The 13,676-nt window shown below is 50.2% G+C and overlaps 15 non-coding genes across 15 annotated transcripts; all 15 read left to right on the top strand.

Annotated features, from left to right (window-relative positions):
• The first annotated feature begins 757 nt into the window (after positions 1–757).
• On the top strand, positions 758–876 carry LOC148291782 (5S ribosomal RNA). Its single transcript, XR_015827401.1, has one exon. It is a non-coding gene; the product is annotated as a 5S ribosomal RNA (ribosomal RNA).
• Positions 877–1,650: 774 nt separating this feature from the next.
• Positions 1,651–1,769, top strand: LOC148291781 (5S ribosomal RNA). The gene has a single exon (XR_015826755.1). It is a non-coding gene; the product is annotated as a 5S ribosomal RNA (ribosomal RNA).
• Positions 1,770–2,523: 754 nt separating this feature from the next.
• Positions 2,524–2,642, top strand: LOC148291780 (5S ribosomal RNA). The gene has a single exon (XR_015827654.1). It is a non-coding gene; the product is annotated as a 5S ribosomal RNA (ribosomal RNA).
• A 754-nt stretch (positions 2,643–3,396) lies between these two features.
• On the top strand, positions 3,397–3,515 carry LOC148291779 (5S ribosomal RNA). Its single transcript, XR_015827400.1, has one exon. It is a non-coding gene; the product is annotated as a 5S ribosomal RNA (ribosomal RNA).
• Positions 3,516–4,290: 775 nt separating this feature from the next.
• On the top strand, positions 4,291–4,409 carry LOC148291778 (5S ribosomal RNA). The gene has a single exon (XR_015826884.1). It is a non-coding gene; the product is annotated as a 5S ribosomal RNA (ribosomal RNA).
• A 775-nt stretch (positions 4,410–5,184) lies between these two features.
• On the top strand, positions 5,185–5,303 carry LOC148291777 (5S ribosomal RNA). The gene has a single exon (XR_015827588.1). It is a non-coding gene; the product is annotated as a 5S ribosomal RNA (ribosomal RNA).
• A 754-nt stretch (positions 5,304–6,057) lies between these two features.
• On the top strand, positions 6,058–6,176 carry LOC148291776 (5S ribosomal RNA). The gene has a single exon (XR_015827586.1). It is a non-coding gene; the product is annotated as a 5S ribosomal RNA (ribosomal RNA).
• Positions 6,177–6,930: 754 nt separating this feature from the next.
• Positions 6,931–7,049, top strand: LOC148291775 (5S ribosomal RNA). Its single transcript, XR_015827585.1, has one exon. It is a non-coding gene; the product is annotated as a 5S ribosomal RNA (ribosomal RNA).
• Positions 7,050–7,803: 754 nt separating this feature from the next.
• Positions 7,804–7,922, top strand: LOC148291774 (5S ribosomal RNA). Its single transcript, XR_015827399.1, has one exon. It is a non-coding gene; the product is annotated as a 5S ribosomal RNA (ribosomal RNA).
• A 774-nt stretch (positions 7,923–8,696) lies between these two features.
• Positions 8,697–8,815, top strand: LOC148291773 (5S ribosomal RNA). The gene has a single exon (XR_015827656.1). It is a non-coding gene; the product is annotated as a 5S ribosomal RNA (ribosomal RNA).
• A 754-nt stretch (positions 8,816–9,569) lies between these two features.
• Positions 9,570–9,688, top strand: LOC148291772 (5S ribosomal RNA). Its single transcript, XR_015827684.1, has one exon. It is a non-coding gene; the product is annotated as a 5S ribosomal RNA (ribosomal RNA).
• A 754-nt stretch (positions 9,689–10,442) lies between these two features.
• Positions 10,443–10,561, top strand: LOC148291771 (5S ribosomal RNA). Its single transcript, XR_015826739.1, has one exon. It is a non-coding gene; the product is annotated as a 5S ribosomal RNA (ribosomal RNA).
• A 774-nt stretch (positions 10,562–11,335) lies between these two features.
• Positions 11,336–11,454, top strand: LOC148291770 (5S ribosomal RNA). Its single transcript, XR_015827398.1, has one exon. It is a non-coding gene; the product is annotated as a 5S ribosomal RNA (ribosomal RNA).
• A 754-nt stretch (positions 11,455–12,208) lies between these two features.
• Positions 12,209–12,327, top strand: LOC148291769 (5S ribosomal RNA). The gene has a single exon (XR_015827397.1). It is a non-coding gene; the product is annotated as a 5S ribosomal RNA (ribosomal RNA).
• Positions 12,328–13,101: 774 nt separating this feature from the next.
• On the top strand, positions 13,102–13,220 carry LOC148291768 (5S ribosomal RNA). The gene has a single exon (XR_015827396.1). It is a non-coding gene; the product is annotated as a 5S ribosomal RNA (ribosomal RNA).
• The last annotated feature ends 456 nt before the right edge of the window (positions 13,221–13,676 follow it).

Genomic DNA, 13,676 nt, shown 5'->3' with positions numbered 1-13,676 from the left:
TGACGTTTCAATTGTCGTGGGCGTTTGCTTTCCGTCATTTTATTCATCTGGATGTCTTTGTTTTATCACGACCCCGTGGCGCAGCGTGACAATCGGGGCACACAATGATTAAATACTCCTAGAAAGCCTAGGATTAACGAAGGAATTAAAATAGGAAAATAACACAGTTACCAAAAACTTCAAAAACTGGATTTCGGGCTAGTAAACGACGTCGGATGCCCGAAAAAGCCCACGACTCATGGCAGCGCAATGAGTTTTACTCGCGACGCCGTTGCCTTCGAATCGACGGTTCGTGGGCCCAATTCTGAGGTCGGAGCCCAGATCAGCGGTTTGCCCGATTTGCCGTTGCACGCGCGTCGGTCCAGCTCCTCTCCATTAACTTACGCCATCTGTCCTACATCACCCCGTGGAGCTCGTCTCCAATTAACCGGGCACCGCAAACGAACGAAAGCGAAAAAACAACAGGACTCGACGCCCACTGCCGAAATTATTGGGGTTGTTCTTAACGTTGTCAGTTTTTTTGTTTTTTTTTGTTTTGGTTCAATTATCGTAAGGTAGGCCCCACAGCCGATCGGAACCGGCAGTTCGACAGGCCTGCATGCGACACATGGTAGGGGTGGTGACGACAAGGCCTGGCAGACCATGCCATTTCATGCGACGGCATCCCATTTCATGCGGGGGGCGTTGGATAGCCAACCCATGGTCATATGGCATGGCTCAAACGTGGCTTATATACTTTTAGGCGTTATAAGCTAACGGATGCGATCATACCAACTCACATGCACCGGATCCCATCAGAACTCCGAAGTTAAGCGAGTTTGGGCGAGAGTAGTACTAGGATGGGTGACCTCCTGGGAAGTCCTCGTGTTGCATCCCTTCTTTTTTTGCCTTGTTGACGTTTCAATTGTCGTGGGCGTTTGCTTTCCGTCATCTTATTCATCTGGATGTCTTTGTTTTATCACGACCCCGTGGCGCAGCGTGACAATCGGGGCACACTATGATTAAATACTCCTAGAAAGCCTAGGATTAACGAAGGAATTAAAATAGGAAAATAACACAGTTACCAAAAACTTCAAAAACTGGATTTCGGGCTAGTAAACGACGTCGGATGCCCGAAAAAGCCCACGACTCATGGCAGCGCAATGAGTTTTACTCGCGACGCCGTTGCCTTCGAATCGACGGTTCGTGGGCCCAATTCTGAGGTCGGAGCCCAGATAAGGGGTTTGCCCGATTTGCTGTTGCACGCGCGTCGGTCCAGCTCCTCTCCATTAACTTACGCCATCTGTCCTACATCACCCCGTGGAGCTCGTCTCCAATTAACCGGGCACCGCAAACGAACGAAAGCGAAAAAACAACAGGACTCGACGCCCACTGCCGAAATTATTGGGGTTGTTCTTAACGTTGTCAGTTTTTTTGTTTTTTTTTGTTTTGGTTCAATTATCGTAAGGTAGGCCCCACAGCCGATCGGAACCGGCAGTTCGGCAGGCCTGCATGCGACACATGGTAGGGGTGGCGACGACAAGGCCTGACAGGCCATGCCATTTCATGCGACGGCATCCCATTTCATGCGGGGGGCGTTGGATAGCCAACCCATGGTCATATGGCATGGCTCAAACGTGGCTTATATACTTTTAGGCGTTATAAGCTAACGGATGCGATCATATCAACTCACATGCACCGGATCCCATCAGAACTCCGAAGTTAAGCGAGTTTGGGCGAGAGTAGTACTAGGATGGGTGACCTCCTGGGAAGTCCTCGTGTTGCATCCCTTCTGTTTTTGCCTTGTTGACGTTTCAATTGTCGTGGGCGTTTGCTTTCCGTCATCTTATTCATCTGGATGTCTTTGTTTTATCACGACCCCGTGGCGCAGCGTGACAATCGGGGCACACAATGATTAAATACTCCTAGAAAGCCTAGGATTAACGAAGGAATTAAAATAGGAAAATAACACAGTTACCAAAAACTTCAAAAACTGGATTTCGGGCTAGTAAACGACGTCGGATGCCCGAAAAAGCCCACGACTCATGGCAGCGTAATGAGTTTTACTCGCGACGCCGTTGCCTTCGAATCGACGGTTCGTGGGCCCAATTCTGAGGTCGGAGCCCAGATCAGCGGTTTGCCCGATTTGCCGTTGCACGCGCGTCGGTCCAGCTCCTCTCCAATAACTTACGCCATCTGTCCTACATCACCCCGTGGAGCTCGTCTCCAATTAACCGGGCACCGCAAACGAACGAAAGCGAAAAAACAACAGGACTCGACGCCCACTGCCGAAATTATTGGGGTTGTTCTTAACGTTGTCAGTTTTTTTGTTTTTTTTTGTTTTGGTTCAATTATCGTAAGGTAGGCCCCACAGCCGATCGGAACCGGCAGTTCGGCAGGCCTGCGCGCGACACATGGTAGGGGGGGCTACGACAAGGCCTGACAGGCCATGCCATTTCATGCGGGGGGCGTTGGATAGCCAACCCATGGTCATATGGCATGGCTCAAACGTGGCTTATATACTTTTAGGCGTTATAAGCTAACGGATGCGATCATACCAACTCACATGCACCGGATCCCATCAGAACTCCGAAGCTAAGCGAGTTTGGGCGAGAGTAGTACTGGGATGGGTGACCTCCTGGGAAGTCCTCGTGTTGCATCCCTTCTTTTTTTGCCTTGTTGACGTTTCAATTGTCGTGGGCGTTTGCTTTCCGTCATTTTATTCATCTGGATGTCTTTGTTTTATCACGACCCCGTGGCGCAGCGTGACAATCGGGGCACACAATGATTAAATACTCCTAGAAAGCCTAGGATTAACGAAGGAATTAAAATAGGAAAATAACACAGTTACCAAAAACTTCAAAAACTGGATTTCGGGCTAGTAAACGACGTCGGATGCCCGAAAAAGCCCACGACTCATGGCAGCGCAATGAGTTTTACTCGCGACGCCGTTGCCTTCGAATCGACGGTTCGTGGGCCCAATTCTGAGGTCGGAGCCCAGATCAGCGGTTTGCCCGATTTGCCGTTGCACGCGCGTCGGTCCAGCTCCTCTCCAATAACTTACGCCATCTGTCCTACATCACCCCGTGGAGCTCGTCTCCAATTAACCGGGCACCGCAAACGAACGAAAGCGAAAAAACAACAGGACTCGACGCCCACTGCCGAAATTATTGGGGTTGTTCTTAACGTTGTCAGTTTTTTTGTTTTTTTTTGTTTTGGTTCAATTATCGTAAGGTAGGCCCCACAGCCGATCGGAACCGGCAGTTTGGCAGGCCTGCGCGCGACACATGGTAGGGGGGGCGACGACAAGGCCTGACAGGCCATGCCATTTCATGCGGGGGGCGTTGGATAGCCAACCCATGGTCATATGGCATGGCTCAAACGTGGCTTATATACTTTTAGGCGTTATAAGCTAACGGATGCGATCATACCAACTCACATGCACCGGATCCCATCAGAACTCCGAAGTTAAGCGAGTTTGGGCGAGAGTAGTACTAGGATGGGTGACCTCCTGGGAAGTCCTCGTGTTGCATCCCTTCTTTTTTTGCCTTGTTGACGTTTCAATTGTCGTGGGCGTTTGCTTTCCGTCATCTTATTCATCTGGATGTCTTTGTTTTATCACGACCCCGTGGCGCAGCGTGACAATCGGGGCACACTATGATTAAATACTCCTAGAAAGCCTACGATTAACGAAGGAATTAAAATAGGAAAATAACACAGTTACCAAAAACTTCAAAAACTGGATTTCGGGCTAGTAAACGACGTCGGATGCCCGAAAAAGCCAACGACCCATGGCAACGCAATGAGTTTTACTCGCAACGCCGTTGCCTTCGAATCGACGATTCGTGGGCCCAATTCTGAGGTCGGAGCCCAGATCAGCGGTTTGCCCGATTTGCCGTTGCACGCGCGTCGGTCCAGCTCCTCTCCAATAACTTACGCCATCTATCCTACATCACCCCGTGGAGCTCGTCTCCAATTAACCGGGCACCGCAAATGAACGAAAGCGAAAAAACAACAGGATTCGACGCCCACTGCCGAAATTATTGGGGTTGTTCTTAACGTTGTCAGTTTTTTTGTTTTTTTTTGTTTTGGTTCAATTATCGTAAGGTAGGCCCCACAGCCGATCGGAACCGGCAGTTCGGCAGGCCTGCATGCGACACATGGTAGGGGTGGCGACGACAAGGCCTGACAGGCCATGCCATTTCATGCGACGGCATCCCATTTCATGCGGGGGGGCGTTGGATAGCCAACCCATGGTCATATGGCATGGCTCAAACGTGGCTTATATACTTTTAGGCGTTATAAGCTAACGGATGCGATCATACCAACTCACATGCACCGGATCCCATCAGAACTCCGAAGTTAAGCGAGTTTGGGCGAGAGTAGTACTAGGATGGGTGACCTCCTCGGAAGTCCTCGTGTTGCATCCCTTCTTTTTTTGCCTTGTTGACGTTTCAATTGTCGTGGGCGTTTGCTTTCCGTTATCTTATTCATCTGGATGTCTTTGTTTTATCACGACCCCGTGGCGCAGCGTGACAATCGGGGCACACAATGATTAAATACTCCTAGAAAGCCTAGGATTAACGAAGGAATTAAAATAGGAAAATAACACAGTTACCAAAAACTTCAAAAACTGGATTTCGGGCTAGTAAACGACGTCGGATGCCCGAAAAAGTCCACGACTCATGGCAAGGCAATGAGTTTTACTCGCGACGCCGTTGCCTTCGAATCGACGGTTCGTGGGCCCAATTCTGAGGTCGGAGCCCAGATCAGCGGTTTGCCCGATTTGCCGTTGCACGCGCGTCGGTCCAGCTCCTCTCCAATAACTTACGCCATCTGTCCTACATCACCCCGTGGAGCTCGTCTCCAATTAACCGGGCACCGCAAATGAACGAAAGCGAAAAAACAACAGGACTCGACGCCCACTGCCGAAATTATTGGGGTTGTTCTTAACGTTGTCAGTTTTTTTGTTTTTTTTTGTTTTGGTTCAATTATCGTAAGGTAGGCCCCACAGCCGATCGGAACCGGCAGTTCGGCAGGCCTGCATGCGACACATGGTAGGGGTGGCGACGACAAGGCCTGACAGGCCATGCCATTTCATGCGACGGCATCCCATTTCATGCGGGGGGGCGTTGGATAGCCAACCCATGGTCATATGGCATGGCTCAAACGTGGCTTATATACTTTTAGGCGTTATAAGCTAACGGATGCGATCATACCAACTCACATGCACCGGATCCCATCAGAACTCCGAAGCTAAGCGAGTTTGGGCGAGAGTAGTACTAGGATGGGTGACCTCCTGGGAAGTCCTCGTGTTGCATCCCTTCTTTTTTTGCCTTGTTGACGTTTCAATTGTCGTGGGCGTTTGCTTTCCGTCATTTTATTCATCTGGATGTCTTTGTTTTATCACGACCCCGTGGCGCAGCGTGACAATCGGGGCACACAATGATTAAATACTCCTAGAAAGCCTAGGATTAACGAAGGAATTAAAATAGGAAAATAACACAGTTACCAAAAACTTCAAAAACTGGATTTCGGGCTAGTAAACGACGTCGGATGCCCGAAAAAGCCCACGACTCATGGCAGCGCAATGAGTTTTACTCGCGACGCCGTTGCCTTCGAATCGACGGTTCGTGGGCCCAATTCTGAGGTCGGAGCCCATATCAGCGGTTTGCCCGATTTGCCGTTGCACGCGCGTCGGTCCAGCTCCTCTCCAATAACTTACGCCATCTGTCCTACATCACCCCGTGGAGCTCGTCTCCAATTAACCGGGCACCGCAAACGAACGAAAGCGAAAAAACAACAGGACTCGACGCCCACTGCCGAAATTATTGGGGTTGTTCTTAACGTTGTCAGTTTTTTTGTTTTTTTTTGTTTTGGTTCAATTATCGTAAGGTAGGCCCCACAGCCGATCGGAACCGGCAGTTCGGCAGGCCTGCGCGCGACACATGGTAGGGGGGGCGACGACAAGGCCTGACAGGCCATGCCATTTCATGCGGGGGGCGTTCGATAGCCAACCCATGGTCATATGGCATGGCTCAAACGTGGCTTATATACTTTTAGGCGTTATAAGCTAACGGATGCGATCATACCAACTCACATGCACCGGATCCCATCAGAACTCCGAAGCTAAGCGAGTTTGGGCGAGAGTAGTACTAGGATGGGTGACCTCCTGGGAAGTCCTCGTGTTGCATCCCTTCTTTTTTTGCCTTGTTGACGTTTCAATTGTCGTGGGCGTTTGCTTTCCGTCATTTTATTCATCTGGATGTCTTTGTTTTATCACGACCCCGTGGCGCAGCGTGACAATCGGGGCACACAATGATTAAATACTCCTAGAAAGCCTAGGATTAACGAAGGAATTAAAATAGGAAAATAACACAGTTACCAAAAACTTCAAAAACTGGATTTCGGGCTAGTAAACGACGTCGGATGCCCGAAAAAGCCCACGACTCATGGCAGCGCAATGAGTTTTACTCGCGACGCCGTTGCCTTCGAATCGACGGTTCGTGGGCCCAATTCTGAGGTCGGAGCCCAGATCAGCGGTTTGCCCGATTTGCCGTTGCACGCGCGTCGGTCCAGCTCCTCTCCAATAACTTACGCCATCTGTCCTACATCACCCCGTGGAGCTCGTCTCCAATTAACCGGGCACCGCAAACGAACGAAAGCGAAAAAACAACAGGACTCGACGCCCACTGCCGAAATTATTGGGGTTGTTCTTAACGTTGTCAGTTTTTTTGTTTTTTTTTGTTTTGGTTCAATTATCGTAAGGTAGGCCCCACAGCCGATCGGAACCGGCAGTTCGGCAGGCCTGCGCGCGACACATGGTAGGGGGGGCGACGACAAGGCCTGACAGGCCATGCCATTTCATGCGGGGGGCGTTGGATAGCCAACCCATGGTCATATGGCATGGCTCAAACGTGGCTTATATACTTTTAGGCGTTATAAGCTAACGGATGCGATCATACCAACTCACATGCACCGGATCCCATCAGAACTCCGAAGCTAAGCGAGTTTGGGCGAGAGTAGTACTAGGATGGGTGACCTCCTGGGAAGTCCTCGTGTTGCATCCCTTCTTTTTTTGCCTTGTTGACGTTTCAATTGTCGTGGGCGTTTGCTTTCCGTCATTTTATTCATCTGGATGTCTTTGTTTTATCACGACCCCGTGGCGCAGCGTGACAATCGGGGCACACAATGATTAAATACTCCTAGAAAGCCTAGGATTAACGAAGGAATTAAAATAGGAAAATAACACAGTTACCAAAAACTTCAAAAACTGGATTTCGGGCTAGTAAACGACGTCGGATGCCCGAAAAAGCCCACGACTCATGGCAGCGCAATGAGTTTTACTCGCGACGCCGTTGCCTTCGAATCGACGGTTCGTGGGCCCAATTCTGAGGTCGGAGCCCAGATCAGCGGTTTGCCCGATTTGCCGTTGCACGCGCGTCGGTCCAGCTCCTCTCCAATAACTTACGCCATCTGTCCTACATCACCCCGTGGAGCTCGTCTCCAATTAACCGGGCACCGCAAACGAACGAAAGCGAAAAAACAACAGGACTCGACGCCCACTGCCGAAATTATTGGGGTTGTTCTTAACGTTGTCAGTTTTTTTGTTTTTTTTTGTTTTGGTTCAATTATCGTAAGGTAGGCCCCACAGCCGATCGGAACCGGCAGTTCGGCAGGCCTGCGCGCGACACATGGTAGGGGGGGCGACGACAAGGCCTGACAGGCCATGCCATTTCATGCGGGGGGCGTTCGATAGCCAACCCATGGTCATATGGCATGGCTCAAACGTGGCTTATATACTTTTAGGCGTTATAAGCTAACGGATGCGATCATACCAACTCACATGCACCGGATCCCATCAGAACTCCGAAGTTAAGCGAGTTTGGGCGAGAGTAGTACTAGGATGGGTGACCTCCTGGGAAGTCCTCGTGTTGCATCCCTTCTTTTTTTGCCTTGTTGACGTTTCAATTGTCGTGGGCGTTTGCTTTCCGTCATCTTATTCATCTGGATGTCTTTGTTTTATCACGACCCCGTGGCGCAGCGTGACAATCGGGGCACACTATGATTAAATACTCCTAGAAAGCCTAGGATTAACGAAGGAATTAAAATAGGAAAATAACACAGTTACCAAAAACTTCAAAAACTGGATTTCGGGCTAGTAAACGACGTCGGATGCCCGAAAAAGCCCCGACTCATGGCGACGCAATGAGTTTTACTCGCGACGCCGTTGCCTTCGAATCGACGGTTCGTGGGCCCAATTCTGAGGTCGGAGCCCAGATCAGCGGTTTGCCCGATTTTCCGTTGCACGCGCGTCGGTCCAGCTCCTCTCCAATAACTTACGCCATCTGTCCTACATCACCCCGTGGAGCTCGTCTCCAATTAACCGGGCACCGCAAATGAACGAAAGAGAAAAAACAACAGGACTCGACGCCCACTGCCGAAATTATTGGGGTTGTTCTTAACGTTGTCAGTTTTTTTGTTTTTTTTTGTTTTGGTTCAATTATCGTAAGGTAGGCCCCACAGCCGATCGGAACCGGCAGTTCGGCAGGCCTGCATGCGACACATGGTAGGGGTGGCGACGACAAGGCCTGACAGGCCATGCCATTTCATGCGACGGCATCCCATTTCATGCGGGGGGGCGTTGGATAGCCAACCCATGGTCATATGGCATGGCTCAAACGTGGCTTATATACTTTTAGGCGTTATAAGCTAACGGATGCGATCATACCAACTCACATGCACCGGATCCCATCAGAACTCCGAAGCTAAGCGAGTTTGGGCGAGAGTAGTACTAGGATGGGAGACCTCCTGGGAAGTCCTCGTGTTGCATCCCTTCTTTTTTTGCCTTGTTGACGTTTCAATTGTCGTGGGCGTTTGCTTTCCGTCATTTTATTCATCTGGATGTCTTTGTTTTATCACGACCCCGTGGCGCAGCGTGACAATCGGGGCACACAATGATTAAATACTCCTAGAAAGCCTAGGATTAACGAAGGAATTAAAATAGGAAAATAACACAGTTACCAAAAACTTCAAAAACTGGATTTCGGGCTAGTAAACGACGTCGGATGCCCGAAAAAGCCCACGACTCATGGCAGCGCAATGAGTTTTACTCGCGACGCCGTTGCCTTCGAATCGACGGTTCGTGGGCCCAATTCTGAGGTCGGAGCCCAGATCAGCGGTTTGCCCGATTTGCCGTTGCACGCGCGTCGGTCCAGCTCCTCTCCAATAACTTACGCCATCTGTCCTACATCACCCCGTGGAGCTCGTCTCCAATTAACCGGGCACCGCAAACGAACGAAAGCGAAAAAACAACAGGACTCGACGCCCACTGCCGAAATTATTGGGGTTGTTCTTAACGTTGTCAGTTTTTTTGTTTTTTTTTGTTTTGGTTCAATTATCGTAAGGTAGGCCCCACAGCCGATCGGAACCGGCAGTTCGGCAGGCCTGCGCGCGACACATGGTAGGGGGGGCGACGACAAGGCCTGACAGGCCATGCCATTTCATGCGGGGGGCGTTGGATAGCCAACCCATGGTCATATGGCATGGCTCAAACGTGGCTTATATACTTTTAGGCGTTATAAGCTAACGGATGCGATCATACCAACTCACATGCACCGGATCCCGTCAGAACTCCGAAGCTAAGCGAGTTTGGGCGAGAGTAGTACTAGGATGGGTGACCTCCTGGGAAGTCCTCGTGTTGCATCCCTTCTTTTTTTGCCTTGTTCACGTTTCAATTGTCGTGGGCGTTTGCTTTCCGTCATTTTATTCATCTGGATGTCTTTGTTTTATCACGACCCCGTGGCGCAGCGTGACAATCGGGGCACACAATGATTAAATACTCCTAGAAAGCCTAGGATTAACGAAGGAATTAAAATAGGAAAATAACACAGTTACCAAAAACTTCAAAAACTGGATTTCGGGCTAGTAAACGACGTCGGATGCCCGAAAAAGCCCACGACTCATGGCAGCGCAATGAGTTTTACTCGCGACGCCGTTGCCTTCGAATCGACGGTTCGTGGGCCCAATTCTGAGGTCGGAGCCCAGATCAGCGGTTTGCCCGATTTGCCGTTGCACGCGCGTCGGTCCAGCTCCTCTCCAATAACTTACGCCATCTGTCCTACATCACCCCGTGGAGCTCGTCTCCAATTAACCGGGCACCGCAAACGAACGAAAGCGAAAAAACAACAGGACTCGACGCCCACTGCCGAAATTATTGGGGTTGTTCTTAACGTTGTCAGTTTTTTTGTTTATTTTTGTTTTGGTTCAATTATCGTAAGGTAGGCCCCACAGCCGATCGGAACCGGCAGTTCGGCAGGCCTGCGCGCGACACATGGTAGGGGGGGCGACGACAAGGCCTGACAGGCCATGCCATTTCATGCGGGGGGCGTTGGATAGCCAACCCATGGTCATATGGCATGGCTCAAACGTGGCTTATATACTTTTAGGCGTTATAAGCTAACGGATGCGATCATACCAACTCACATGCACCGGATCCCATCAGAACTCCGAAGATAAGCGAGTTTGGGCGAGAGTAGTACTAGGATGGGTGACCTCCTGGGAAGTCCTCGTGTTGCATCCCTTCTTTTTTTGCCTTGTTGACGTTTCAATTGTCGTGGGCGTTTGCTTTCCGTCATCTTATTCATCTGGATGTCTTTGTTTTATCACGACCCCGTGGCGCAGCGTGACAATCGGGGCACACTATGATTAAATACTCCTAGAAAGCCTAGGATTAACGAAGGAATTAAAATAGGAAAATAACACAGTTACCAAAAACTTCAAAAACTGGATTTCGGGCTAGTAAACGACGTCGGATGCCCGAAAAAGCCCCGACTCATGGCGACGCAATGAGTTTTACTCGCGACGCCGTTGCCTTCGAATCGACGGTTCGTGGGCCCAATTCTGAGGTCGGAGCCCAGATCAGCGGTTTGCCCGATTTTCCGTTGCACGCGCGTCGGTCCAGCTCCTCTCCAATAACTTACGCCATCTGTCCTACATCACCCCGTGGAGCTCGTCTCCAATTAACCGGGCACCGCAAATGAACGAAAGAGAAAAAACAACAGGACTCGACGCCCACTGCCGAAATTATTGGGGTTGTTCTTAACGTTGTCAGTTTTTTTGTTTTTTTTTGTTTTGGTTCAATTATCGTAAGGTAGGCCCCACAGCCGATCGGAACCGGCAGTTCGGTAGGCCTGCATGCGACACATGGTAGGGGTGGCGACGACAAGGCCTGACAGGCCATGCCATTTCATGCGACGGCATCCCATTTCATGCGGGGGGGCGTTGGATAGCCAACCCATGGTCATATGGCATGGCTCAAACGTGGCTTATATACTTTTAGGCGTTATAAGCTAACGGATGCGATCATACCAACTCACATGCACCGGATCCCATCAGAACTCCGAAGTTAAGCGAGTTTGGGCGAGAGTAGTACTAGGATGGGTGACCTCCTGGGAAGTCCTCGTGTTGCATCCCTTCTTTTTTTGCCTTGTTGACGTTTCAATTGTCGTGGGCGTTTGCTTTCCGTTATCTTATTCATCTGGATGTCTTTGTTTTATCACGACCCCGTGGCGCAGCGTGACAATCGGGGCACACTATGATTAAATACTCCTAGAAAGCCTAGGATTAACGAAGGAATTAAAATAGGAAAATAACACAGTTACCAAAAACTTCAAAAACTGGATTTCGGGCTAGTAAACGACGTCGGATGCCCGAAAAAGTCCACGACTCATGGCAAAGCTATGAGTTTTACTCGCGACGCCGTTGCCTTCGAATCGACGGTTCGTGGGCCCAATTCTGAGGTCAGAGCCCAGATCAGCGGTTTGCCCGATTTGCCGTTGCACGCGCGTCGGTCCAGCTCCTCTCCAATAACTTACGCCATCTGACCTACATCACCCCGTGGAGCTCGTCTCCAATTAACCGGGCACCGCAAACGAACGAAAGCGAAAAAACAACAGGACTCGACGCCCACTGCCGAAATTATTGGGGTTGTTCTTAACGTTGTCAGTTTTTTTGTTTTTTTTTGTTTTGGTTCAATTATCATAAGGTAGGCCCCACAGCCGATCGGAACCGGCAGTTCGGCAGGCCTGCGCGCGACACATGGTAGGGGTGGCGACGACAAGGCCTGACAGGCCATGCCATTTCATGCGGGGGGCGTTGGATAGCCAACCCATGGTCATATGGCATGGCTCAAACGTGGCTTATATACTTTTAGGCGTTATAAGCTAACGGATGCGATCATACCAACTCACATGCACCGGATCCCATCAGAACTCCGAAGTTAAGCGAGTTTGGGCGAGAGTAGTACTAGGATGGGTGACCTCCTGGGAAGTCCTCGTGTTGCATCCCTTCTTTTTTTGCCTTGTTGACGTTTCAATTGTCGTGGGCGTTTGCTTTCCGTCATCTTATTCATCTGGATGTCTTTGTTTTATCACGACCCCGTGGCGCAGCGTGACAATCGGGGCACACTATGATTAAATACTCCTAGAAAGCCTAGGATTAACGAAGGAATTAAAATAGGAAAATAACACAGTTACCAAAAACTTCAAAAACTGGATTTCGGGCTAGTAAACGACGTCGGATGCCCGAAAAAGCCCCGACTCATGGCGACGCAATGAGTTTTACTCGCGACGCCGTTGCCTTCGAATCGACGGTTCGTGGGCCCAATTCTGAGGTCGGAGCCCAGATCAGCGGTTTGCCCGATTTTCCGTTGCACGCGCGTCGGTCCAGCTCCTCTCCAATAACTTACGCCATCTGTCCTACATCACCCCGTGGAGCTCGTCTCCAATTAACCGGGCACCGCAAATGAACGAAAGAGAAAAAACAACAGGACTCGACGCCCACTGCCGAAATTATTGGGGTTGTTCTTAACGTTGTCAGTTTTTTTGTTTTTTTTTGTTTTGGTTCAATTATCGTAAGGCAGGCCCCACAGCCGATCGGAACCGGCAGTTCGGCAGGCCTGCATGCGACACATGGTAGGGGTGGCGACGACAAGGCCTGACAGGCCATGCCATTTCATGCGACGGCATCCCATTTCATGCGGGGGGGCGTTGGATAGCCAACCCATGGTCATATGGCATGGCTCAAACGTGGCTTATATACTTTTAGGCGTTATAAGCTAACGGATGCGATCATACCAACTCACATGCACCGGATCCCATCAGAACTCCGAAGTTAAGCGAGTTTGGGCGAGAGTAGTACTAGGATGGGTGACCTCCTGGGAAGTCCTCGTGTTGCATCCCTTCTTTTTTTGCCTTGTTGACGTTTCAATTGTCGTGGGCGTTTGCTTTCCGTTATCTTATTCATCTGGATGTCTTTGTTTTATCACGACCCCGTGGCGCAGCGTGACAATCGGGGCACACTATGATTAAATACTCCTAGAAAGCCTAGGATTAACGAAGGAATTAAAATAGGAAAATAACACAGTTACCAAAAACTTCAAAAACTGGATTTCGGGCTAGTAAACGACGTCGGATGCCCGAAAAAGTCCACGACTCATGGCAAAGCTATGAGTTTTACTCGCGACGCCGTTGCCTTCGAATCGACGGTTCGTGGGCCCAATTCTGAGGTCAGAGCCCAGATCAGCGGTTTGCCCGATTTGCCGTTGCACGCGCGTCGGTCCAGCTCCTCTCCAATAACTTACGCCATCTGACCTACATCACCCCGTGGAGCTCGTCTCCAATTAACCGGGCACCGCA

This window comes from Prunus avium, chromosome 8 (assembly GCF_965620075.1).
Source record: "Prunus avium chromosome 8, drPruAviu1.hap1.1, whole genome shotgun sequence".
NCBI classification, from domain to species: Eukaryota; Viridiplantae; Streptophyta; class Magnoliopsida; order Rosales; family Rosaceae; genus Prunus; species Prunus avium.
The sequence above is the reverse complement of the archived record's forward strand: the minus strand, read 5'-3'. Positions and strand labels throughout refer to the sequence as shown.